The following is a 23,779-nucleotide window of genomic DNA, read 5'->3' on the forward strand; positions in this document are numbered from 1 at the left end:
AGTCCTGCTAATAAGATCCAGCCGAGAGAGTCTTTGAAGAAGCTGGCCTCTGAGCAAGCAGACGTTTTCAAATTATTATTATGGTAAAATCTACAAGACATAAAATGCACCACTTTATTTTTAAGTGTACAGATTGGTGGCATTAAGTACATTCACATCGTTGTGCAACCATCATCACCATCCACCTTCAGAACCTTTTTATCTTCCCAAATTGAAACTCTGTCCCCACTTAATAATTCCCCACTCCCCTCCACCCCCCCAGCCCCGTGGCAACCACCATTCTACTTTCTGTCTCTATGAATTTGATTCTTCTAAATGCCTCATATAAGTGGAATCATGTACTATTTGTGACTGGCTTCTTTCACTAAGCATAATGTCCTCAAGGTTGGTCCACATTGTAGCAGGTGTCAATTTCCTTCCTTTTTAAGGCTGAATAATATTCCATTGTAAGGATAGACCACATCCTGTTTTTGGACACACATTCATCTGTTGATGGACACTTGGGTTATTTCCACCCTTTTGGCTCTTGTGAATAATGCTACTAGGAACATGGTGTGCAAATATCTGCTCATATCCCTGCTTTCAATTCATTCATTCATTCATTTATTTATTTATTTACGGCTGCGTTGGGTCTTTGTTGCTGTGCTCGGGCTTCCTCTAGTTGCCGCTAGTGGGGGCTACTCTTCGTTGTGATGCTCAGGCTTCTCATTGCAGTGGCTTCTCTTGTGGAGCACAGTCTCTAGGCATGCGGGCTTCAGTTGTTGTGGCTTGCAGGCTCAGTAGTTGTGACACACAGCCTTAGCTGCTTCATGGCATGTGGGATCTTCCCGGCCCAGGGATTGAACTTGTGTCCCTTGCATTGGCAGGCAGATTCTTAACCACTGCGCCACCAGAGAAGTCCCCTTGCTTTCAACTCTTTGGGGTGTATATATAACCAGAAATGGAACTGCTGATCAAGCAGGCATTTTAATAGAAATGGAGATGAGGCCAATTGAAAAGTCCTCTGGCTCCCGGTCCTCAGTGTCAAAACACCTGCATCCTGGAGGGACCCCAGGGAATTTAGAAAATGCAGCAGTACTGAACCCTAGAACATCAGTTTGAGCTGGGAGGGTCTTCAGAAGCATGGAGCCCAAAGCTTTCTCTGTGGATGAAGAATCTGCATTGAGTTCCGGTCTTACAGTGAGACAGTCCCTCTGCCCTGATCAAGAAGCCTGAGCCCTTTCTCCTCTTAGGGATCAAAAAGAGAAGGCCGAAACTCCGGAAGAGGAGTTGTGGTGGGGGGTTGAGGGGGGTGGGGGGGTGGTTCTGCTGGATCAGGGGCTACTTGCTCCCTGTAATGAGCTCGCCACACACGCATTCGCTTCTCCCAGAGATGGAGGTGAATTTCAAGAGGCACCACACAAGCTCAGTTACATCCAAAGTGAAAGGCAATGCAAAGCATTGAAAGATGCAGCTGATTAAATCCTAGAGATAAGCCACTGTCCATCAGAGATCCTGTCCACACAGACATAAAAGCAGAGGCTCCATGTAAAAAAGCCATCTGAGATTCCGGTTTGGCAACAGCTCTGGGGAATGCCAGAGATGGGCGTCATGGCCTTTGATCATTTTTTCTGGCTCCCAGTGCCGGCCGTGAGAGGCTGCCGGTCATTTTCCCAGCCTCCTTTGAAGCTAGGGTCCTGCCATGTGACTGTATTCCACCAATCAGATGCACAGGTGCCTAGTCAGAGGCTAGAAACCGGAGCGGGTAGCAGGCATATCCATTTTGAAGCAGGGAGGGAACCAAAGGGATTTTTTTTCTAAGGGGGTGTCCCATCTAAGCCTGTTCTGTAGTGTGCTTGGGGCTTGTTCCTGATGGTGTAGACTCCAAGCCAGCTTCTCCAGCCTTCCTGGAGATTCTGTGAGTTACTTAGTACCCTTTAACACATCCACTTTCTGTTCAAACCAGCTAGAATTAGTTTCTGTGGTTACAACTAAGAACCCAGGCTGATTCATCAGATTACTGGTTATCAGTTAGACTTAGGTTCAGCTGTGAATATTGGTGACTCCCAAATAAGAGAGCCTTAAACAAGACAAAAGTTTATTCCCTTCTCATTTAAAAGTCTGGGCAAACAGTGTTGGCAGCATGAAGGCCTCAGATATCCTGGCTCCTTTTAGCTTCCCACTCTGCCATCCCTAGGGTGTGGCCCCATCCTCATGATCCAAGGTGGCAACTGGAATTCCAGCCATCATATTCACACTCCAGATTACAAAATGGAAGAAAGGACAAAGAAGGGGCAAAAAGTTTGTCACAGCTATCTTTCAAGGAAAACTCTTGGAAACTTAAATTCCCGGCATTGTGGAATTCGATACTGGTGATGGTTGGACAACTTTGTTAATGACACTGGAAATCACTAAAATTCCCTTTTAAATGAGTGGATTTTATGGTGCATGGATCATATTTCAACTAAAAAAAAAAACTTTTACTCGCTGTTCAGCATCTTCTCCATTGCCCCATTGGTATATAAGGTAATGTTAAAAGAATGTCATTGAATGTTTGATACATGGATATTTTATCAGTCAAGGTCCCATCAGGGTCCAGATGGCACACTCAAAATAGGATCATTTTAGGAGGGTTTATTTACAACAGAGCTTTTTACAAAGGTGTGGACAACAGCAGTCAAGCTGTTATCACCCCTGGCTGGAAGGAGTAGGGAAGGGGTTACCAGAGCCCAGGAGGGGACAGAGCTAAGGAGGGAGGGATGACCTTCAGTTAGGAGGACAGCTCAAGGCAACTTGACCTTGAAGGATGAGGAGCTGGGGGTGGATGGGGGGATGACTAGCCCAACCTCACGCTCCCCTCTCCTCTGATCTCATGCCAGAGCTCTGCATGGAGGGAACCCAGATAGAAGCTGGAAGGCACAGGGACCTGCTGGTGTGGTCCATACAGCTCCACTTCCTGGGACAGAGAATGGCCTGGAGAAGGGCTGAGAGTAGGTTTGATACAGTAAAGGGGAGACATCTGGTGTCCCTAACAATAAGGATGTGACTGACACTGTTTCCCTTTTTACTTTGCCTGCCAGGAAGCTCTGAGCCACATAAGAGGCTTGTGTAGGGCAACCACGTCAGCCTTTGACTTTCCTTCTGACTTCTTTTGTTCCTAGTTGTCACTTTTTTCCCCATTTAATTGGCCCTGACTCCTTCTTCCCGAGTTGTGATAATTGTACTGCATGGTTTCCTTGTGTGAGCCATCTCAGCCTTTGTGGCAGGAATCCTGGCACAGACACAGGTTTTTAAAATTAAAAATAGGGCTTCCCTGGTGGCGCAGTGGTTGGGAGTCCACCTGCCAATGCAGGGGACATGGGTTCGAGCCCTGGTCCGGGAAGATCCCACATGCCGCAGAGCAACTGAGCCCGTAAGCCACAACTATTGAGCCCATGTGCCACAACTACTGAAGCCTGTGAGCCTAGAGCCCGTGGTTTGCAACAAGAGGGGCCACCAAAATGAGAAGCCCGCGCACCACAGCAGAGAGTAGCCCCCGCTCACTGCAACTAGAGAAAGCCTGTGTGCAATGAAGACCCAATGCAGCCAATAAATAAATAATTTTTTTAAAAAAGATAAAATTAAAAATAAAATTTATCAATGGCTAATCTGTGCCAGACTTTGTAATAGGGGCTACAGGATGTTAAAAAAAAAAATAGGTGAGATGCAGCCTCTGTCCTCAAGGAACCCCAGTGTACATTGTGAGGGCAAATTTCAAGGCTGCAAAGACTCCACGATGAGGGAAAATAAGGTTGAAGCCACATGGAGGGAGATGGACTTACTACAGTCTCTCTAAAGGTGAATGAGATCACACATCTCTTTTGTGAGCACAGGGCTGAGGGCTCTGCTTATGTGATCAATTTTGGTTCACGCTCAAACCATCCAGGAGGATGAGAGGAAAACCCAAGAGGGCACCCCCCCCCCCCAGCATCAGGCTTCCTTTGTGATCATGCTTCATCCATGGTGATGAGATCAATAAGGAGAACCACTGGGGTCCACGGTGCCCAGCTCCTCCTTAATGACATCCTGGCAGCAGGGCTGGCCAATAGGTCTTTACAAGATGACAGAAAGGTTCTCTATCTTTGTGCTACAATATGGTAGCCACTGGCTATGTGCTGGGCACTTGAAATGTGGCTGGTGTTACTGAGAAACTGATTTTTTTTAATTGTGGCAAAATATACATCACATAAAATTTATCACATCAAACAGTTACCATTTCTAATTTACCACTTTAACCATTTAATCATTTTTAAGTGTATCTTTCGGTGGCATTAAGTACATTCATGTTGTTGTACAACCATCACCACCATCCATCTCCAGGAGCTTTTCATCTTTCCAAACTGAAACTCTGTCCCCGCTAAACAATGTCTCCATACCCATCCCCCAGCCCCTGGCAAATGCCATTCTACTTTCTGTCTCTATAAAGCCGACCATTCCAGGTACCTCACCTAAATGGAATCATACAGTATTTGTCCTTTTGTAACCAGCTCTTTCACTGAGCGTAATGTACTCAAGGTTCATCCATGCTGTAGCAGGTGTCAGAATTTCCTTCCTTTTTAAGGCTAATACTCCACTGTACGGACAGATGACATTCTGTCCATCTTCTCACCCATTGATGGACACGGGTTGCTTCTACCTTTTGGTTGTGATTAATACTGCTATGAATATGGGTGAGCAAATATCTATTCAAGTCCCTGCTTTCACTTCTTTTGGGCTTCTACCCAGAAGTGGAATTGCTGGGTCATACGGTAATTCTGTTTAATTTCCTGAGGAATTGCCATACTAAGGAACTGAATTTTACATTTAAATGTACTCGTAAATAGTCACATGTGGCTAAAGGCTGCATACGGGACAGCACCAACACAGCTCCCGTGGAGTTCCATGCTCTCATTTTTTTTTGATTCTTTTCTCTCTTTTTTTTTGATGTGGACCATTTTTAAAGTCTTTATTGAATTCATTACAATATTGCTTCTGTTTTACGTTTTTGGTTTTTTTTGGCCACAAGGCATGTGGGAACCTTAGCTTCCCAACCAGGGATTGAACTCACACCTCCTGCGTTGAAAGGAAAAGTCTTAACCACTGGACCACCAGGGAAGTCCCTCTATTCTCTCTCTCTCTTTTTTTTTTTAATAAATTTATTTATTTATTTATTTATTGGCTGTGTTGGGTCTTCATTGCTGCACACGGGTTTTCTCTAGTTGCGGTGAGCGGGGGCTACTCTTTGTTGTGGTGCACAGCCTCCTCATTGCAGTGGCTTCTCTTGTTGCAGAGCACGGCTCTAGGTGCCAGGTCTTCAGTAGTTGTGACACATGGGCTCAATAGTTGTGGCTCACAGGCTTCGTTGTTCCATGGCACGTGGGATCTTCCTGGAGCAGGGATCGAACCCATTTCCCCTGCATTGGCAGGCGGATTCTTAACCACTGCACCACCTAGGAAGCCCTCTATTTTCTCTTAGCATCAGCATCTTTTGAGTGACACATCCTTACAAGAGGCAGAAGATTCTGACAGTCTACCAAATGTACCAGGGCTGTCACTTGAAATTTTCCCCACGTGCGTTTTTCAGTATCTCTGAGAAAAGGTTCATCTCAGAGACCTGCAGGTGGGGGACTGAATATGCAAGGGGAGGGGGAGGGTGGACAAATATTGGGGTCTTTATGAAGAACACTGACCTATATCAAACCAAAAAACTTCTGCACAGTAAAGGAAACTATCAACAAAATGAAGAGGCAACCTTTGGAATGGAAGAAAATATTTGCAAATCATTTATCTGATAAAGGGCTTATACCCAAAATATATACAGAACTCACACAACTAAAAAGCAAAACAAACAATTAATCCAATTAAAGAGTGGGCAGAGGAACAAAACAGACATTTTTCAAAGACGACACACAGGTGGCCAACAGGTACATGAAAATGTGCTCAGTATTGCTAATCATCAGGAAAATGCAAAGCCAAGCCACCATGAGATATCATCTCACATCTGTTAGGAGGGCTGTCCTCAAAAAGACAAGAGATAAGTGTTGAGAAAAGGGAACTCTGTGTTCTGTTGGTGGGAATGTAAATTGGTGCAGCCACTATGGAAAACAGTATGGAGGTTCCTCAAAAAGTTAAAAAGAGAACTTCCATATGATCCAACAATCCCACTTCTGGGGTTTTTTTTTTGTTTTTTGTTTTTTCTGTGAATTTGTTGTTAATTCTCCCACCTTATGATCAGATAATTTACAAATCTGCTAATGATATAGCTCCTCTACTTTAACCCTTCTGAGCTGGCAAAAGCACCATTACCAATCACACATATACAGTAGTTCTACAGTTGTGTTTCTGAATACCTATTTAAAAGACAATCCTGAGGTATAACTTAGTCAGACATTGTAAAGAATTCATGAGCAAAGTTTCTTAACATATCTTGTCATGGTGAAATTTAAAAGCATTTGATCTTAAAGATCATCTACAAAATGTGAGAAGTGCTAAATATTCTTTATTTGATGCTACATAGAAACCAAACTAAAATGCCCGTTACTCAGTGAAGATATACTAAAGTATTCCTAAAGAAATATTTTAGAGAATTTTAATTAAATTGGCATAGTTAAGACCAAAAAGATAAAGTGGACATTGTCATCATATCTTCAGCCCTTGCCTTAAAAGGCAAATGAACACAACCTGAAAGATAGGTGAATCTTGCTCTGTTCTATAAGACAGTGAAGGGATCTTCTCAATATTTAAATATATTAATATCACCAGTTATAGAAATCTAAATATAAAACCAATCTCCTATAGGGTTTGAGAAGGCATTCACCATCTCCCTGAAAAGTTTAACATTTCTTATTTAAGTTTAATCATCTCTTTAGAAGGGGAAAACAGTGATAGCACTTGTTGAACTGGAATTGCTACCAAAATTCAAAAAGCTGACCATATTCATTTAGCCACAAGCCAATCTTATTTAAATCAGGACAGAAATATTACATCAGCCATTCATGATCTGAATTCTAGTGTATGAGATCAATTTAAATATGGTACACATAAAAAGTCATGAGACATTTGTTTCGTAATAAATAAGGCAGTGGCCAACTATTACTCATTAGTAGCTTGTTTGAAATAAGCTATCAAGTCTGCCCTTTCTCTCTTCTTCTTAATGCCAGAGAATACCATTTTTGTTCCAGGGATGTACTTCTTGGGATTCTCCAAATACTCCATCACGTCTCCTCTCCCCAGGTGACACCTTTGTTCTTGCTGGCATCTGTGTAAGAGAATCCAGGAGCCTGACCTGTCTTTCGCCCAAACAGACCATGGAGATTTGGCCCAGTCTCGTGCTTGCCTCCCTTTTCCACAGTATGGCACTGGGCACGCTTCTGAACAAAAATCCTCTTGCCCTTCTCAACATCACCCATTTTCAAATCCTTCTTTCTGGGTGCACGACTAAGTGGGTGCCACTCGCAAATCGAACGTCCTGCTCTCTCCACTTCTGGGTATTTATCCGAAGGAAACAAAATCACTATCTTGAAAAGCTATCAGGACGGAGTAAAGAAGAGAGACCAGTCAGGAGAGAGAACACTGCAGTCATTCAAGCCGGAAGTGATGGGCTAGGTGGCGAGGACAGAGATGAAGAGAGATGAGAGGACTGGAGAAAGCCTCCCTAGATGTAACCCACAGAACACGGTCCTCAATTGCATGGGGGGGTCGGGGAGCAGCTTCTGTAGCTGCCCATCTGCTTTAGCCATGGCCCAGCCCCATGCGCACGTACTATCTCATTTAATCATCCCATCAACCCAACGAGGTAGGTACGATTACCAACTTGACTTTACAGATGAGGAAACAGAGGCACAGAGAGATTAAGTAACTTGCCCAGAGTCACAGAGCAAGCTGGGATTCACATCCAGGCAGCTGGCTGTGCAGTCTTTAAGCTAACCAACCACACCACACAGAGTCTCTGCAGTAAAAACCAGACTAAGAAAAAGAAGAAAACCACAACCTAAAATATCAGTACCTACTGATTACAACTGTGTACAAACCCAAGGCCCTCAAGAAAGACCAAAAGATGATTCAGAGAGATTGTGGGGTTTAATGACGTGTAGGTATTTTTTCCCCTGAAATTCACTTGAGTTTCTCATTTAAAAAAAATAGGTCTGGGGTTGTAAAGCGTTTGAGACAGGCAGTAGTCAAAGGTTTATGTCCCATATCACTAGGGCTTGATGTGGCGTCTGTGGAATTCTCCTTTATTACTTCAAGATCGGCTGCTGCCTGGGAGTCCTACTTCTCAGCCAGAGCTGCACAGAGGAGGGGGCAGCGGACCCTGTTCAAAGACTCTTAAAAGACGACTTTCCCTCAAGTCACAGTGAGGCCTGACGTGTGGTCGTTGACTCGTTTGAAAGGATGTTGGGACACTCTGAACACAGACCTCTGAACTCATTCACTCACAGGCACACGATGCCCATCGTTTGCCTTTTTATTCCCGCTGATCGGATGTCTATGAGCCGTGGAGAGAGCCCCAGGTGGATTGTATGTTCCCCATCTGAGCCCTTCTATTCCATCACCTGGGTTGTAACAAGGCAGGTCCTGGGCTGGGTTAAACGGACACAATTCCCGCTGTATCCCCAACGGCTGGATTCAATTCTCACTAAAAACGCTCAAGAAATATTGATTGGCTGATTGATTGAATGAATGCCTGAGAGCGATAAGGAAACAGGTGCAACAAATACAATGTGGGGACTTCCCTGGTGGCGCAGTGGTTAAGAATCCGCCTGCCAGTGCAAGGAACACAGGTTTGATCCCTGGTTTGGGAAGATCCCACATGCCTTGGAGCAACTAAGCCCGTGTGCCATAACTACTGAGCCTGCACTCTAGAGCCTGTGAGCCACAACTACTGAACCCACATGCTGCAACTACTGAAGCCCACACACCGAGAGCCCGTGCTCTGCAACAAGAGAAGCTACTGCAGTGAGAAGCCCTCGCACTGCAACAGAGTGGCCCCCGGTTCCACAACTAGAGAAAGCCCGCACAGTGCAACGAAGACCCAATGCAGCCAAAAATAAAAATAAATAAATCTTACAAAAAAAAAAAAACAAAGAAATACTGATTGGGGCTGTAAAGGAGGTAAATACACAGAGAGCCCTGGAGGCACCTCGCCAGCCTGGGGGTATCCAGCACAGGGGACGAGTGTACTTCTGGGGTGCGTCTCGAGGACAGAGCAGCGTTCTCTGTACGGGGAAGACCAGGGGCAGGTGTTAGAGGCTGGTGCGGGGCGTGCTGCAGGGCATGTGTGAGGGCCCAGAGGAGGTGGGGGAGGGGAGAGCAGAGGCTGTGTCACGGGGTGAGGAGTTGCCAGGTCCAGGGTTTGGACTCTGTCCAGTCACTATTAGGGATCGTTGAAGGGTTTTTCCACTTAACTTTTTGCTGGGGATACTTCAAACATACAAACATAGGTGATGGAGTGTAAGTAGAGCGCCTCCTCCCACACACACACGCGTCACCAGCTTTAGCACACCTGCAACTCAAGGCCAACCTGCTCTCACCTCCACCTGCTCCTTGCCCTGCCCATATTATTACGCAGCAAATTCCAAACATCCTGCCTCCTCATTCACAAATGTCTTGTGACGCATCTCCAAAAGAAAAACATGTTTAAGACAACATGCACAATACCACCATCACCAGAAATAAACAACCCCTCACATCTCCAAATACCCGATGCCACCGAAGGTTCTGCGTAGAGAAACAGACCACAGAGTCCCGTTGAGGGTCAGCCCCTCTGCCACAGAGCCTGCTGAAATGGTCCAAGCCAGCCGCTCCTAAGCCTGCTCACCCTGCCTTGCTGGTTCCTTCCTGCTGAAACCACAATAAAGCGTCTTGCCCCCAGCGCCTCCCTCCCTCTGCCCCCTGACCGACCCTGGCGCTTCCCCCGTGACCCTGCAGGGCATGGTGTGCCCCCTCCTCTTGGGAACCGTGAGACCAATTTTTTTTTTGGTGGCAATCCTCTCCCGATCTGCTAGCCTTACTATACCTCACATTTTCTATTAATTTTTTTAAATTGGAGTATAATTGCTTTACAATGTTGTGTTCGTTTCTGCTGTACAACAAAGTGAATCAGCTATATGTCTACATATATCCCCTCCCTCTTGGACCGCCCTCCCACCTCCCTCCCCTCATGCCACCCATCTAGGTCATCACAGAGCACCGAGCAGAGCTCCCTGTGCCATGCAGCAGGTTCCCACTGGCGATCTATGTTACACATGGTATTTATGTCAAACCTAATTTCCCAATTCATCCCACCCTCCCCACTGTCCGTTCTCTACCTCTACATCTCTATTCCTGCCTTGGAAATAGGTCTATCTGTACTACTTTTCTAGATTCCACATACATGTGTTAATATACGGCATTTGTTTTTCTCTTTCTGATTTTCTATTAACGTCTGAAACAGTTTTGAGCTGGAGTGCGGATGCCACCTGCGGATGGCTCACAGGTTTTAGGAAAATTCCTCGGCTAGCCTGCAGAGCCCTCCACTTGGGTGCACGGTTTTCTACCTTAAAGTCTGAGTGAAGACACCATTATGCATCTACAATGAGAGAAATGCTGGTGATTAAAATCTGGGTTTCAGGGAATTTCAACTACCCCCAACTTCATTCAATGCAAACCCTGCTCTGCTGCCTCTAGCTGTGTGACTTTGGGTCTCTTGCTTTACTTCTCTGAACCTCAGTTTCCTCATCTATAAACAGGGACCTAGCTCTTAGAATTATTTCGAAGACTAAATGCAAAAAGGTATGAATTGTATTCATGTAACGGTGTTCAAGAAACGGTGAGGGGACTTCCTTGGTGGCGCAGTGGTAAAGAATCCGCCTGCCAATGCTGGGGACATGGGTTCGAGCCCTGCCCTGGGAAGATTCCACATGCCACGGAGCAACTAAGCCCGTGCACCACAACTATTGAGCCTGTGCTCTAAAGCCCGTGAGCCACAACTGTTGAGCCTGTGCTCTAAAGCCCGTGAGCCACAACTGTTGAGCCCATGTGCCGCAACTACTGAAGCCCACGCACCTAGAGCCCGTGCTCCACAACAAGAGAAGCCATGGCAATGAGGAGCCCACACACTGCAATGAAGAGTAGCCTCGCTTGCAGCAACTAGAGAAAGCCGGTGTGCAGCAACGAAGACCCAATGCAGCCAATAAATAAATAAAATAAATTAAATAAATTTAAGAAATGGTGAGGGACTTCCCTGGTGGCGCAGTGGTTAAGAATCTACCTGCCATTGCAGGGGACATGGGTTTGATTCCTGGTCTGGGAAGATCCCACAGGCTGTGGAGCAACTAAGCCCGTGCATCACAACTACTGAAGCCCCTGCACAGCAACTAAGAGTAGCCCCCACTCACCACAACTAGAGAAAGCCTGAGCGCAGCAACAAAGACCCAACACAGCCAAGAAATTAAAAAATAAAAATAAAAATAAACAAATAAATAAAAGAAATGGTGAATATCACAATTGCAAGAACTCCTAGGACTTTCTAAACACCCAGACAGTTTCAGACCCTCAGATACAAGCTCTGAGCCCCAGGCACCTGAGCTAAGAGCAGGTTGTGGCCTCCCTCCGTGGAGATGCTGGCAGGGCTGTGGGCTTGAGTTCCGAAGGGCTGGAGGCTCAGCCCTGCCTTTTGGGGTGAGCACAGAAGTTACATGATCGCAGCAGAGTTTTCACCTACTTATAGCAAAAATGAACTTCCACCCCTTGGAGACAAGACCCACAATTAACCAGGGGCAGGTGCCAGCATTCACTTCTGCACTTGCCATTGTATCAAACACTTGGGCGTAGGGATGAGACCCCCTCTTCCCCCTAAATTCCTTCCTTTTGTTTTTAAATTAACCACAAAACATTTTTGTTTGGGAAGGTCCCCTAATCGAGATGCCCAGGGGGCCGTTATGGGTAAGTTCAAGGAAGGATGATGAAGGACCACGCATGTGGTCCCCCAATGTTTCTGGGGAACTCAACTTGGGCTCTTCAGACCTGCCTCTCCTGGACCCTACTTGGCTTCCCTGAAAGGCACTGGTGATTTAAAATCCTCTAAAGATAGCTTTTAGCTAAATAGTCTGCGTGCAGTAAAGGACTGACCCTGCCCACAGAGAGGTCTGGCCTTGCCCTCAGCTCCTGGGAGGTGACCTGTGAGCCTTGGAATGTCCTGCTGATAAGAGTGTCTTCATTTACCTGGGGGCCTTGGGCCATGCCAGTCAGTCTAACAATGTCATTTAGAGTCGGGGCTTGGGGCCACGTGGTATCAGCCTGACCTCCGGAATATAGGCTTTATTCACATTTCACCAGTCTTTCCACTGATGTCCTTTTTCTGTTCCTGGGGCCAATCCAGGATCCCACACCGCATTTAGTGTACTTTTTCTTCCAGTTTAATCGAGATATAATTGACATACAGCACTAAGTTTAAGGTGTACACAGGATGATTTGACTTACGTACATCATGAAATGAACACCACAGTAAGTTTAGTGACCACAAGAAGCTGGCAGCCAGGGATCAAGTCCTGATGGCTCTGGGCTGGTTGCTGCAGAGGTTGGAGGTCAGAGTTCTATTTTACTATATGGTCTGGCCATTGTTGGTCTGTGTGTATACTCAGAAGTGATTCCTGCCTGCTTCAGTGTTGGATTTTTTCTGTCTCTTCCCTTTCTTTTGCAAAGTATAGGCTCTCCTTGATTCACACGGAGACAACCAACAACCCCCAGGGCTGCAGGCTCCCTCCCCACGTCCAGGGAGGGGCTGGGGGGGCTGCTTCCAGTCTTTCTCCCAGGAGCCCCCAGCCAGTGGCAAACGAAGGGCAGTGCAGGGGGAGCAGACCATCCGCCCCAACTGCAGGCAAGAAGGAGGTGCATTATCTGTTGAAGATTTAATAACGATAATAAGTTTGACCCAACATTCATTTGCTTTTCATGATCACTTTGTGCCGGCAACTCTCAGCAATGTCCATGATAGAACACTTGTCTTCAGAAAAAAGAGCATTATGGTTGGTTGAAGTTTCGTGCAATTTGCTGCAGTTACTGTTGGGTTTTAATAACATAGATGTAAACTCAAACTTGCATATCTTTATTTCTAAGCATTGCATTCTATGTGGAAGTTAACCCAGAGAGCTCCCAGTTAGGCAGCTGACCCCGCCAAGCACAGACCATTTCATAACAGTTTAGTGCTGTTAGAACCGACTTGTTTATGTCTCTCACCCCTGTGGTGTTTCTTCATCTTCCAGGGACAGAGATTGTAGACCAGACCCAGAACTTGAGTTTCTTTACTTCTGTCCTCTCACATGACCACTTGGGGATTTGCATTTGGGTTTAAAATTTAAAACCGTGAAACGAAGTGCGAATTGAGAGGTGTGATGTTTTTATTAAGTGTAACATTTAGTTCACATGTGAAATAGTTTACCGATTTTGGATCATATCTTTAAAAATAGAAATGAATTCTTTCCTAAATTGTTGATAGCTTGAAAACTGAGGAGCAAGTCGAGAAAATGATTGTCTGTCCATAATTATTACTGAAAACAATTTTGCTTATATAGAAGGGGAGTGTTAAAAATAATCTGATTGGCATCATATAAACTTGGCCCACCAAGCCCCAGGGGCTGGGAGGAGGGGACGGGTGGGCCTTCGGGAACGAGGAAAATGTTTTGAAATGAGATTGAGGTGGTGTTTGCACAACATTGTGAATGTACTAAATGCCACTGAATCATTCACTTTAAAATATTAGTTAATTTCATGTTATGTGAATTTCATCTTCATAAAAAGAGGAAGGAAAAAAAAACTTTCATGGGCCACGTGGAAGAGGTGCAACCACCAGGATAACAACCAAGAGGCGAGGAGATTCCTCCTCATCCTTTACAGTGGAAGAAAGGAGAGGCTGCAGGTCTGCCCTGATAGGAGGCCTGGGAATGCTGCAGCCGGTCATCCTTTGTGACTGCAAGGGAGCTGTGTGGCTTGCTCCGTTTGGTCCTAAGTTAGAAGTGGGGACAAAGAGTCAGAAGGGTGGTAGTTGACGGAGTGAGTCTCAGCTGCCTGGGGCCGGTGGCTGCAGAGGTGGTGGTCAGAGTTCTGTTGTCATCTGTGGTCTACCCGTTGTCGGTTTGTGTTGAGTCTCAACGGAAGGCACGGGCAGTACTACACCTGTCCCCTCCCAGGGCAGTGAGTGTCACAGAAGGGCGAGGTGGCATGGGGAGCAGGTCAATTACTGTCAATTGTCTGCGTCCCAGAATTTGGGCTCTGAGCGTCAACTCTGGGCAGAGTCCCAGGGCTCTGCACTTAGCTCTGGCAAGTCCTGGCAGGACGCACGTTATTTGTGGGCTAAGTGGTGGCACGAACATCCAATCCAGGGGACCACTGGGGACGTGCCCCTCCTCCTGGCCCTGCCCACTCCCCTCTGTACCCCTCCCGTGACCTCTCAATGCCTCATCTTCACCCTGAGACCTCCTGCACTTGGCCCCTACCCACTGCCAGCCCTAATGCTCGCCACAAGAGGCGCCTGGCGTGGGAGCTGGGCTTCCCTCGGGTGGAGCATTCCCTCCTGGACTGGTCCCACCCCATTCCTAGGAGGGCCTGGGCTCCGGGTGTGGGGGGAGGGGCATGCTGAGAACACCTGGGCCCATTGGCCAGCGATGCCCAATCTCTCCTAGCAGGACAAGATCCAGAGCCCTGGGTTTCGTTTCTGTAGAAAACAAAAACCCTCCATTGACCCAAACCTGAAAAACAAGCCTAGCCCGGTGCTGCTGAGGGAACCCAGCGACATTCTTCTCTGTAGCCCTTGGCTCAGAGACCAAGGCTCCTAGCCTCTGTTCCTGAAGAAGAATGTTCACCTGAGAGCTGCAGGGGAAGGGCAGGAGCCAGGGACTAACCCTGCTTTCTCAGAAACTTCTGCGCCCAGGAGAACCCCCGCAAGATGCAGGGGAGAAAGCAGGGGAGCCCCAAACGGCGCCAGGCTGGGGATCGGGAGAAGGTGGCCGTGGCGCTGGGATGGCCTGGCTCCCGCCCAGGGTGGGTGAGGGGTAGGTGTTGGGGGCAAGGCCTGGCCTGTGTGCCCAACACGGCCCATCGGTGCGAACAAGGGGCGCCTGCGGTGTGCGCAGCCCGGCCTGACCGCGGCCCTCCAGCTCCCGGTGCCCACGTCCGGGCCCCACCACGTCTCACCTGGGGTTGGCAGCAGCCCCCTGTGCCTCCCCCTTGCTTGCTGGCGTGAGGTCAGTGGTGTCCCCCCCAAATTCACATCCACCTGGAACCTCAGAGTATGACCTGATTTGGAAATCGGGTCTTTGTAGATGTCATTACTTGAGCATCTCTGGCTGAAATCACGGTGGATTAGGGCGGGCCCTAACTCCAATGACCGGTGTCAGGACAGAGACACGCATGGGAGCAGGTCACATGAAGGAGGCAGGGACTGGGGTGATGCGGCCACAGGCTGCACCTGGGGCCACCAGAAGCTGGATGGGGCCGGAAGGATCCTCCCCTGCAGCCTTGGGACGGGACACGGCCCCGATGACACCTTCATTGTGGACTCTGGCCTCCAGAATAAGAGACTCCATTTCTGTTGCTTGAAGCCACCAAATTCGTGGGATTTATTACAGCAGCCCCAGGACACTCACACATTCGCCCTCTGACCTGTGCACCGACCCCACCCTGGAGGGCTCTCTCCGGTCAGAAGGCATCCCACCCCCTCCCCACAGCATCAGCCCCCACCCTGCCTCGCCCCTCATCCCCTCCCTCCCTGGACTCCACCCCTGAACTGTCATTTCCTTGAAAACTTCCACTTCCGGAAGCTTCCGTTCCCAGAAAGTCTGCTGAGTTTGTTCCCACCTTGGACCTTCAGGTTCGTTGCTCCCACTTCCAGGAACGCCCCCTCCTCTGGGTCGGTGGATCTCCACAGGGGCGATTCTGCCTCCCAGGGGACATTTGGGGATGTCTGGAGACATTTCTGGCTTCCACAGCTCGGGGGGGTTGAGGAGGCTGCTACAGCATCTAGTGGGTAGCGGCCGGCGGCAGGGCCGCTCATCAACCCGCAGAGCACAGGACGCCCCCACAGCCACCAGCGACCCCACCCCCAAAGCCCACAGCTCCCGAGCAGAGAAACCCGGCTCCAGATCTTTCCGTAACTCAGTTCTCCGCTGTCAGGTCTCTGCTCAAATGCCCCCTGTTCTTAGAGGCCCTCCAGACCATCCTATGTAAAGGGGCACCTCCTGTCACCCTCTTATCCCATCACATGGCTTCACTCTCTCCATGGTCCCTGTCATTGTTTGAAACCATCTTGCTGGTTTATTTTTACTTGATGTCTGTCTCCCTCCACTAGGAGAGCCTGGTGGATTTTCACAGCCACTGCAGATGGAAATGTTTACTGTCTAGCCATCTCCCCACCAGTCCTCACCCCCACAACCCCCAGGGAGTCATTAACGAAAGGCTTGTTCTTTTCCATGTAGCCAACAGATACTTTTTACCTTCTCCCGGGTCTCTGTGTGGAGGTTAGCGGAGCTGGCCTGGACCTGTCTGAATGATCATCACTCCACACAGTTTTTCTAGCACTTTCTAGTCCTGCCAAGGCTGCAAGGGTGGCCAGGGAGTTGGTCAGCCTTACCGTACATGAAACAAACTGTACTCCCCGAACACACCTCCCCAGCTGCGTTTCCTCCCGGCCCAGACAAGCAGCCCTAGAACCAGGGATGCTGGAACCAAGGTCCCTACACCTCTACTTTGTTCAGAATGAGAACCCCAAAATAACAGAAAGGGGGCTGTTATGGGATAAACTGTGTCCCCCAAGTTCATGTGTTGGAGTCACAAACCCCAGGACCCCAGAATGTGACTATAATTGGAGATGGGGCCTCTAAAGAGGTAATTGAATTAAATGAGCTCATGTGGGTCAGCGCCCATCCCTTCTGGCTCATGTCCTTATAATTCAGAACAGAGAGATGCACAAAGGGAAGACCACGTGAAGACACAGGGAGAAGACAGCCATCTATAAGCCAAGGAGAGAGGCCTCGGGAGAAACCAACCCTGCTGACACCTTGATCTTGGACTTCTAGCCTCCAGAACTGTAGGAAAATTAATTTCTGTTGTTTAAGCTGCTCAGTCTGTGGTTGTGATGGTGGCCCTGGCAAGGTGACACAGGGGCCAACCTCTCACCACTCATGTACTCCTAGGCAGGTCTGCCTAAGCTCCCTGAGGTTCACTTTTTCAGTGAGATGGAGAAAATAAGACAGCTTCTAGTACTTACTTTATCGAGTTGTTATGAGTGGTGAAGGAGTGAACGTTTCTTGAGCACTAAATACAAGCCAGGCCTTTGCTCATGATTTATTATGCACTTATCTTGTTTAATCCTCACAACAACTCTTTGAAATAGGCTCTGTTATTCCCATGTTATGGCTCAGGAAACTGAGATCCAGAGAGATCACATAACTTGCCCAAGTCCACACTGCTGATAAGTATGGTGTCTACAATTTGAACCCAAGTTTGCTCAACTCCAAAGTCTAGGTACTTAACCACAATGAATAAAATGTGCTAGGCACACAGGAAAGCCCAGTAACTGTTAGTTGAATTCTATACAATAGGCTGAGCTACTTAAAGTCTCTGAGAGAGGATGTAACTTTAATCACTATTAAAGAATTGAAGATCACCTTGGCAGCTTAGAGCATCTTCAGTTCAAGTCTATAAACATTTACTGAGTACCTATAGTATTTTAGGTGCTTTAGGGAGAGATTCTGCCCTGGGAGCTTATAATTTATTTCTGGAAAAGGCACGTATTACTCCCCAGAGATTTTTTTGTTTTGGGATTTGTTTTGTTTTGTTTTACAAGACAGGAGAGAATGCCTATATTAGTTAGCTACCGCTACATAACAAATTACTTCAAAACTTAGTGCGGGTAATTTCTGTGGCTCAGGAATTTTGAGAGGGCAAAGTGGAGATGGCTTGTCTTTGCTCTTTGGACTTTTTTAAAACTATTTTTATTGTGGTAAAATATAAATAATAAAATGTATCATTTTGGCCATTTTAAGTATACAGTTCAGTGGCATTAAATACATTCACAGTGTGGTACAACCATCACCATTATTTCCATAACTTTGTAACATTCCAAACAGAAACTCTGTGCCCATTAAACAACAATTCCTCATTGTGTTGTCTTTGCTTCTTAATGTTTGGACCCTAAGCTGGAATTTTGGAAGACTAGAAGGATGGGTACTGGAATCATCTCATTCCCTCACATATCTGGCACTTGATAGGCTAGGGCTGTGGGCTGGAACACCTATACATGGCCTCTTCAGGTGACCCAGGCTTCCTCCAAAAATGGAGGCTGGATTCCAAAGGCAAGCATTAAGATAGGGGGAGAGAGAGAGAGAAGAGAAGAAGGAGGAGAAGGAGGCGGCGGAGGAGGAACAAGAGGAGGAGGAGAAGGGGGAGGGAGGAAGCTGTATTCTTTTTACGACCTCATCCCAGGAGTCACATAGCCTCACTCTGGCTGTGCCCCATTGTGCCACAGGGCCCAGATTCATGGGGAGGGCACACAGACGCCACTTCTCGGGGGGAAGCAAGTCACTCAATTTTTGTAAGAAGAGCATGTAGGATGGATAAATATATTGGTGAGGCCATCTTCCGAAAACACAATATGTTGCACACGAGGAGGCTGAATACATAAGTGCTGAGACATATCTAAGTATGGATATGAACATGGAGGGATGTGGCTGAGCGTGGAGGAGGTGAGTTCTGGGCTTGACAGGAATATAGGATTTTTCATGGTGAGGAAAAGATAATGAAGGCAGTCAACGCAGACTGGAGGAGAGCCCAAGGCTTGGCTACTCCGTTTGACATGTGTGGCTGGTGCTGTAAGGCTGGACTTCTATGGGACTCAACAAAGTCATGCCTTGTGACCAAGAAAGCCACAAACAACCAGCCCATGTATGTGGGGTGGGAGCCAGAGCAGTGAGCCCAGTAGAGAGGCAGCATGGAGATAAGTTTAGAATCTACTAAGGTGGTCTCACAAACCAGCGCGGAGGGATTGGATGCTTTGATAAATGATGCTGGGACAACTGGTTAGGTTATTGTGAATGAGAATAAAATTAGACTTCTTAGCTCTCACTTTATGGTATCAAAATACACTCCAGATGGATTAAAGAATTTAATTAAAAGCCATAAAGGAACGAGACACATTTGGTTGAAAATGTTTATCTGATCCTGGGGAGGTGAAGGTCTTTCTGAACATAAAAGGGAACAAATTATCAATAAAGGAAGCAACTAATACGGAATATCCTCTGTGGCATTGTTTGTAAAAGGGAAAGTCAGGAACCTCTCGAATCCGAAGGTGGAGAATTGGTTGAATAAGCTATTGGACATATATGTATATTTAAATACCATGTGATCAGAACTTCCCTGGTTGCGCAGTGGTTAAGAATCCGCCTGTCAATGCAGGGGACACGGGTTTGATCCCTGGGCCGGGAAGATCCCACACACCACGGAGCAGCTAAGCCTGTTTGCCACAACTACTGAGCCTGTGCTCTACAGCCCACAAGCCACAACTACTAAGCCTGTGTGCCACAAATACCGAAGCCCACGTGCCTAGAGCCCATGCTCTGCAACAAGAGAAGCCACCGCAATGAGAAGCCTGTGCACCACAACAAAGAGTAGCCCCCACTCACCGCAACTAAAAAAAAAACCCCTCGTGCAGCAATGAAGACCCAACACAGCCAAAAAATTAAAAATAAAAATAAATAAATACCATGTGATCATTAAGAATCATGTTCCTAAATAATATTTAAGGACATAGGGTGTGAGATAATAAAAACTATATATTGGTCTCTGCCCCTGGTTCCTGGCACAGAGCTCCTAAAACCCTTGTAATTTTCTAAGTGATAAGAACACTAGGGCATCTCCTTCTACTGTCTTTGACCCCTTCCTTGACCCAGGGCTCCCAAAACCCTTGTCAATTCCTACATGGTAAGAGCACTAGGAGCATCTCTTGTTCTAATGTGGTGACTCTTAATGGGCTGCTGGATGGGGGCCTCCAGAGAGACCAAGGCAGGATAAGAAGCTTGGCATTTTCAGTCCTACCCTCCATCCTGCAGAGAGGGGAGAGGGGCTAGAAACAGAGTTAATAATGTACCATCCCTAAATCCCAATAGGAGGGGATTCAGAGAGCTTTCAAGCTGGCAAACACATCCACACTGGGAGGGTGACACACCTCAAATCCACGGGGGCAGAGCTCCTACACTTGGGACCCTCCCAGACCTCACCCTATGCATCTCTTCATCTGGATGTTCATCTGTATCTGGTACCACATCCTTTAATAAACTGGTAAATGTAACTGTTTCCCTGAGTGCTGTGAGCTGCTCTAGCAAATTAATTGAACCCAAGGAGAGGGTTGTTGGAATCTTGCACAGGTGATAACTTGGGCTTGAGACTAGCAACTGAAGTGGGGTGGGGGGGGCAGTGTTGTGGGATGGAGCCTTTAACTTGTGGAATCTGACACTATCTCCTGGTAGATAACGTCAGAGCTGAGTTAAATTGTAGGACATTCAGCTGGTGTCACAGAGAATTGCTTGTTGTTGGGGAAAACCTCTTCTCATTTGCCGACCAGAATTGTCAGAAGTGAAGGGTTGTCTCTTAGGAAAGAACACTCACAGGTGAAAGAAACATATAGAAAAGAACTAGAGTTTTCCCTACACAGAAAGGAAAAAAAGCTAAGGGAAAATACTTATGCTGTATTAAATGAAAAAAAGTGGATTGCAAAATATTGTACTTATACCACGCTATCCTTTGCTGTAATTTTAGCAATGGCCGAGGTTCTGCTGCTTACTATGTACTCAGCACTGTGCTAAGTGTTTTGCATGCATTATGTCACTGAAATTTCCCCAATGACCCTATGCAGTAGGCACACTTAAGATTCCCATTTTACTGGTTAGAAGACTGAGCTGTAGAGAAATTCATTCCTTTGCCCGAGGTGGCAGGTAAGCAGAGGAGCTGGGCTTGCAACCCGGGTGTACCTGTCTCCAGAGCCCTGGTGAAAAATCACTCAAGAGGCTGTGAATTTCCAATTTTGTAAGAAACCAACCCCTCGAAAATGAATGGAGCATAGGGATACTGGAAGGATAAAGGCCCAAATGTTAGCTCTGGTTATGTGTGGGTGGTGAGATGATTTTCCACTCTCCACAAATTTATGTTGTTTTTAAAGTAAAACAAATTTAGGGAATTCCCTGGTGGTCCACTGGTTAGTACTCCGCATAAGTCTCCACCTGCATGTCATAAAAAACTCTCCTCTCTAGGGGGTCTCCAAGGAATTTGTAAGGGGGGGGGAGGGTTTCTGAGGGTCCCCAGGAAGAGACACACCTGTAAATGCCCAGAGCAGCATAGGGCACCACAAGATGCCCAGAAAACCCTTGATGGTCAATGGCTGCAGTAGAAGTTTAAAGAAAGCAGTTTCTGAAGTGAACTGCCATTGCCCTAAGGGCAGCAGACACAGTTATAAGGGACCTAGTGTGACAGATCAACGCTTCCCCTTATATTTAAGGAGCGCCTCTCAGTGCGGCCCCGCTGACTCACGCCTGGGGACCCCCTCACAGACCGCACCACCAGATAGGCCACCAGGTGGCGCGCGGGAGCCTGGCGCAAGGACTGGTCCAACCAACACAACGACTCTGGTTGTCATGGATACAGCTGGGCGGGGGCGGAGCCACACTGCAGCCGCGAAGGAAGTGGCAGGTCTCAACTGTCTGCCACCCTCCAGTTATCAATCCCCACCCTATCGCCCCCAAGCCTGTCACCCCACCCCCAGGTCTCAGTTTCCCTGTCTTTAAAAGGCAGAGACTGGGGAGGAGTGAAAAATAAAAAAGGAAAGCTTTTCAGCATTTCTTTTTTCTTATTAAAAATTATGGAACGGTTCAAACATACAGGAAACCATACAGACTAAAATAAACACTCATGCACTCTCCACCCAGAATAAATACACGTTAACATTTTTGCTTTACATGTTTCTGAATTTTAAGAAATTCCCTTTGGATCCCTCCTGAATCTCACTTTCCTCTCCCTGGAGGCAAAACCCCTACCCTGAAGGTGGCCTGTATCTTTCCTGTCCATGCTTCTCTACTTTCACTACCTCAGTACTATCCATAAACAATGGAGAGTATTGTTTTTGTGTTTTCAAATGTACATTTTCACACTGAACACAGTCTTCAAACTGCTTTTTCACCCAACATGTTGTTAAGATTTATTCTTAATAGATGTTCACTTTAACTGCCTTATAGAAGTCCTTTATTTTAACCTACCCATTTTTATTTTGTTTAAATATGGTCACATTTCTACTGTTTTCAATTTTTTTGCTATTACAAACAATGCTGCAGTGAATATCCTTCCACTTTGCTCCTGGGGCCCTATACAAGAGAGTCTCCCTGGAATTTACCTAGAAACACACGTTCTGGGTTGTGAGGGATGAGCAGCCTCCAGTCACCAGGGACTGCCGACTGCTGGGTAAGTGAGTGAGGCAATCTCTGCTCCCACCACTGGGGTGCGAGTTCCCATTTCCTCAAGTCCTCACCAGGACTTAGTGTTGTTACCCTTTCCAGTTTTCAGCTTGATGCCTTCCTGCCTACTCCTCAGGGAGCTGAGAGGTAGCTCACTGCTAAAGGTGGCTGACCTTTGAATTGCATCCCTAATGGACATTTAAAAATACGTTTTGCAGCTTCTCCTTTTGCACAGACCTGTGGGGAGCAGGACAGGCTCCTGCCCTGGGTACCATCGGTTTTCTCTAAGTGCTCACAGTGCTGTCAGAATGAATGCCCTTGACCACACTCCTTGTCACCTCTGAGTGTCACCTTCTTCCCAACTCCTCTCCTTCCTCCCTATGTTCTTAATGTGCCACTCCCAGCAGAGTCAGCAGAGCAGGCCAGCTTCCTGAGTGAGTGACACGTGCAGTTGGCAGGACCCCATGCTCAGAGGAGTCTCACGTTTAGCTTCATGCTCTACTGTCTTGAAACTCTTCATAATTTTCTCTGCGAACTTGTGTTTGTTGAGTGAGGCCCGATGGGACAACGGCACAGGTGCATGAACAAGAAAGACACCTGAAACAAGCATGTCCGTGGCTGTTTGTCACCCTGTTTGCTTAATGACTTCCTGGTGCTCTGATGGACCCACAATGTATGGGAGTTCAGGAGGGCTCAAAGCTAGGATAAGGGGTAAGCAACACGGGTCCATGCACACCATGGAATGCCATGTAGCCTGAAAAGGAAGAAAATTCTGATACAGGCTGCGACATGGATGAACCTTGAGGACGTTAGACTCAGTGAAATAAGCCAGTCACAAAAGGGTAAATACTGTACAGTTCCACTGACACGAGGTTCCTAGAACAGTCACATTCACAGAGACAGAAAGTATGAGGGAGGCTGCCAGGGGCCGGAGGAAGGGAAGATGGGGAGTTTTTGTTGGATGGATGCAGAGTTTCAGTTTGGGAAGATGAAAAAGTTCTGGGGATGGATGGTGGTGATGGCTGCAGAACAACGCAAATGTACTTACTGCCCCTGAACCATACACTTAATAAACGGCTAAAATGGTAAATTTTATGTCAGATATATTTTACCTTAATAAAAATCAACAGTACCACCACCACCAAAAAAACCTCACATAACCTTGAAATTAGGTGGGACATGTTTCATGCTGGGGGAAACGCAGGTCCAGATGGCAGCCTGAGTGTCTGTGGACCTGTGAATCAATCCATCAGTACAACCCCTTTGAAGGAGCCCAGCCCCTTCCTGTTCAGAGCCCTTGGGGAAGGACTGAG

General features: G+C 47.1%; 1 protein-coding gene and 1 pseudogene across 3 annotated transcripts in view; both read right to left on the reverse strand.

The window, feature by feature from the left end:
* Nucleotides 1–23,779, reverse strand: part of LMTK2 (lemur tyrosine kinase 2) — a 168,642-nt gene that overhangs the window by 88,398 nt on the left and 56,465 nt on the right. The gene's annotated exons all lie outside the window — the stretch shown is intronic.
* LOC130829197 (cytochrome c-like) lies at nt 7,090–7,406 on the reverse strand (annotated as a pseudogene).

The sequence above is a fragment of the Hippopotamus amphibius genome, chromosome 9 (assembly GCF_030028045.1).
Source record: "Hippopotamus amphibius kiboko isolate mHipAmp2 chromosome 9, mHipAmp2.hap2, whole genome shotgun sequence".
In the NCBI taxonomy this organism is placed as follows: domain Eukaryota; kingdom Metazoa; phylum Chordata; class Mammalia; order Artiodactyla; family Hippopotamidae; genus Hippopotamus; species Hippopotamus amphibius.